The following is a 4,885-nucleotide window of genomic DNA, read 5'->3' as shown; positions in this document are numbered from 1 at the left end:
ACTAATAATTTAAAAAAAAATTAACCCTCAAAATTTTAGATTTTCAATGTTAATTGTATATTGTATATACATAATATGTATATTTATAATAATAATTATATATATATATATATATATATATATATATATATATGATCTACCAGCTTTTGTCCAGAATAAATAGATCATTGAAGAAACATAGATGTAGTCGTAATTTAAATTATCAGACGATAAGTTTAAAAAACAGGTCCATTTATTATTATTCAGGAGAAATAGCAGTTACAAAATCAGATATCCGGAGTAAATAAAAAGAATTACTAATAACTTTTTGTATGAAGTTTACTGCATAGTGACATTTAAGAAAAAGCCCCCGATATTCTTTGCGAGTCCTTTTATAGCCTCTGGAAAGGCGGAGCTTCCAAGAAATGACGTCAGCCTCGTCAGCCAATCCAGTTCGCTTTAAATATTTCCAGAACATTCTAAAAATTAAATCCACGTGGAATTAAATCCACGGGGCTGTGGATTTGATTCCACGTACCTTCAAATAAGAGAACGTCGCCATTAAAAATGAAAAGAACAATACAATTAGAATTTTAAGTGTATTCTTGACTATAGACATTTTATTATTACATATATATATATAACATGTGCATTTATAATAATAATATTATTAAACTTATTATAATAATTTATTTATTAAACTTATTTGATTCTTACTTTCATATTTCGAAACTTAGGTTCATTCTAAATCAAATTCGCGCATTTTTTATGATTTATTTTTAAAATTTGTGTTTTTAAATAACTTTTATAAATTTTTCTAAAAATATTTTGAATTTGTAATCTATGAAATTTTTTTCATCTTCTTAGCGTAAATGAATTTCTAAGCATACCTGCAAAAAATTATTCTTTCGAAAATGTTTTATTCAAAATTTCCGGAGATATGCGTAAATATTGACGCATTTTGAAATTTGGCATGTTGTAAAAAGCGATAATAACATCAAATGTAGTTTAAGCACTTGCTCAAAATTATTTGAAAGTAGGAATGATGTGACTTTCTTTCCGCTCATGCACAGTGTAAAAAAGGAAAGGAAAATAGATTGCCATATATTAAGAAGTTAGCCAAATGAATTATTTTTGGCGCAAATCGGAAAAATGCGCCAAGATAAATTGTTGCATTTCTTTATAAATTTTACAAAATTTAATGTTTAGGCATAATTTGAGTCGTAGAATCGAAATATTGAAAAACAATTGGCAGTAGAACGGGAGATATAGAACTGTCCCCCTTTTTTGACACAGTGTACATAAAAGGAAACAACGGGTTTCAGTTAAAGACGCAACAGAAACATGCCGATGTGGAATATAAAACACATTAAAAAGTTATTACATATTAAGAAAGACTTTTATACCCTGTTACACTTCTTTAAAATTTTATAAGTAATTACTGCTAAATGTTTCATTAATAAGTTTAAAAAACTACAGATATCGGCAATCCTTTGCAATTTAAAACGAAAAAAAAAAAAGTTTCCAGAAACGTAGGGAGGCAAGCTTTTTGTTTTTTCCACATTAGGATCACTGAAAGATGCAATGACCATGGAAAAGAAGCATGCTTAACAAAATATCCCTAGCGCCATCTATCCCGGAATATCTCAATTAAACTTCCCAAATCGAAGTTAGCAAAGAGGAAAGTAACCACAAATACGGCTTAGAAATAGATTATTTGAAGATGACAAAGCGCACGAAGGCTGTCTGTCTCAGAGATTAGGAAATCCTTCTATTTGACAAAAACTCTGGAAAACATCTAAATTTGTGCAAGTTTGTTAATCTTTAATGTCTCAGAATCAGAATTGATTATAATCCCTCAAAATCATTCGGCCAGCTTCTCAAATAATCTCTGCATATTTTCGTTAAATAAATGCCTAGAAATGCAACTGGAAATTCAATTAATTTTTAATTAGGCTTATTGCCGTACATTTAATTAGGTTATTAGGCTTTTCGAAGCTGAGAAACAAGAAAAATTAGACATGCCTGCTTCAAACCTTCCGACTGCCAGCCGAATGTGCTTCCAATTACACCCCGAAATCACGCGGTAAAGGAAGGAGAAAGCTTTCGATATCATCTCCATCAAGTAATTTTTGTCTAGCCAGAAATGACTTTGTTATCCACAAGCGTTGTTTTTCTTTTAAGTCTTCATTACGGTAAGAAATTTCTTGGACAGTAGTTCTGTCGAACAGTGGTTCGTCTATGTCTTATGCTCCATGCATCCTTTTTAACTCGAAACTTGCAACGAAATTCTTAACTTTGATCATTCCCTTCCCTCCTTTCCCAAAGTCTAAGAAAAAAAAAAAAAAAAAAATTATACATTTATGCTGGATTTAGGTTTTTTTTTTTTTTTTAAACATATTTTTATAAAAGGTATAAAAAATATTGTTGTACATATATAAATTCTAAAATTAAATTTTTTATGTTCGTAAACTAAAACTAAACATTTAGAAACTTAATAAAAAGCTGCTCCCGTCCCTCCTATGAATGCATGAAATTCCTCCCTGCTTGAAAAACCTGCTCTAGAAAGAGAGATACTTCACTAAAAATGTATGATCACACTACAGATCGTCTTAGATGAGTTCCACTTCCTGATTAAGCATGTAAGCAATACAGTGTAAGCAAAATGTGACTTCTCACTGAGTCCTATTTGAAGATAATGGTATAGCTAAAACTGCGCCATTGACTTTACCCCCCCTTCTAAATAAAATTTCATCAGCTCTAGAAAGAGAGATACTTCACTAAAAATGTATGATCACACTACAGATCGTCTTAGATGAGTTCCACTTCCTGATTAAGCATGTAAGCAGTACAATGTAAGAAGAATGTGACTTCTCACTGAGTCCTATTTGAAGATAATGGTATAGCTAAAACTGCGCCATTTTCTTTTCCCCCCTCGTAAATAAAATTCCATCAGCTCTAGAAAGAGAGATACCTCACTAAAAATGTATGATCACACTACAGACCGTCTTAGATGAGTTCCACTTCCTGATTAAGCATGTAAGCAGTACAATGTAAGAAGAATGCGACTTCTCACTGAGTTCTATTTGAAGATAATGGAAGTTCTATTTGAAGAATCTAAAACTACGCCTGAGTTCACTGAGTTCTATTTGAAGAATCTAAAACTACGCCATTTACCTTTTTCCCCCAAAATAAAATTTCATCAGCTGTGGTACACACAGGGTGTTCTTTACACAAATTTTCTATTCAGAGGTTCTATTGAATCGTTTCCTGTTTTTAATATTTATGCAAAGATGTTTTTGCAGAGTTCAAACTTCGGTATAACAGAAATCTCCCACGACACTTCTCACATCTTAGCCATCTCTTCAGTGAAACTTATCGTTATACTATAATAAATACAGATTCCTTTTAGATTTATACTCAACAGTTCCATTCGGATGTTATCATATCTCTTCCTAAAGGAATTTTTTTTTAATATTACCCAATCCTGACAAGAAATTTGTACAGTAAAACACATATTTTTTATTTTAAGTACTAGCGGAAGTATCCGATGCCAGTCAAGTTGGATTCAGAGTAATGCATGTAACAGAGAGAACGATACCGCTGTAATCCATCTCTAATGACGGTGCAAAAAATACGATTCATAGTGATACATTTTTCAGTCTGATGTGATATGGAACCCACATAAAAAATTTCGATAGAAAAATAAACTAATTCTCTCTTATTGTATAAAAAAAATGGCACGCAGTTTTGAATGATTTTCGTCTTTCTAATCAAACGATCGTAAAAGCTCAAGTTCCATCCAATATTTCACCCATGTTCAATTTTAGTTTGTAAAATGTGTCAAAAAATTGATCATAACTGATAATATATCAATAACGCAAACAAACACACAAACAGGCGTTCTTTTTTATATATATAGATTTTTGTAAAACTTACAACTTTTTGATTAACAAACTCTACGATTTGAAAGCGAGCAGTAGCAACAGTTTTCGAACTAAAGCATTTTTATCTTGACGCGATGACTGTTGCCATTCGGTAAAATGAGTGCGAAAATAAGTGTTTTTAGAGTTTTTAATTAATATCTCGCGTGATTTAAGTCGTACGAAGATGGGAATAGTCGAAATGGCTTCCCACGAATTTTTGGAATCGGGAATAATGTATTTAATGTTTGGCATAGCTATTTTTGTTACATTGTAAAATTTAGGAATTTTTTATTTGCCAAATCTACAATTTGAAAGCGAGCAGTGGCAACGTTTCTCGAAATAAAGCAGATTTTTATCTCCAACGGGCGAGATTGTAGCCACTCAGAAAAATGAGGAAGACAGCGTTTTTTGAGTTTTTAATTAATATCTCTGATTTTAGCTATTTTTTGGGGGGGGGAAGTAGACCCCCCCACCCCCGAAAAAAAATTGTAGAACGTTTGGTGACGATAGCTATAGTTTTGACTGAGTTAATCGCGAACAAACACACATTCTTCTTTATATATATATATATAAGAATGTATGTTTGTGTGTTAAAATAATTTGTTAATAAAATTGTTAAAATAAATGATAAATGTTAAAATAATTTGTTACTCATTTTAAAACGAGAAGAAACCCAGAATTTCCAATTCGAATAGAACATTTTCATTTCTAGTTTTACATTGTTATGTCAAAACGTCATCGACCGACAGTTAACATCCATTTTTGTTACTTCCTTTTCCTGAAAAAAGCGGGAAATTTGCTGTTGCGTTTAAAAAATACCCATCTAAATTGGCCCCGTTTTATAAACTTACTCACCCACTACTGTTGAAGCGCTGGTGCGAATCCAAAACTGTCAACTTTTTTTGAGTGAGTACCTCATGTCGTCTATTTCCCCTTTCCCCGATCATATATTTTCCACCGGACTCAGATTAGCTGACACC

Source organism: Stegodyphus dumicola, chromosome 3 (genome assembly GCF_044657685.1).
Source record: "Stegodyphus dumicola isolate Sdum_Otavi_A_Nest chromosome 3, ASM4465768v1".
Classification (NCBI taxonomy): Eukaryota; Metazoa; Arthropoda; class Arachnida; order Araneae; family Eresidae; genus Stegodyphus; species Stegodyphus dumicola.
This window is presented reverse-complemented; position numbering follows the sequence as displayed.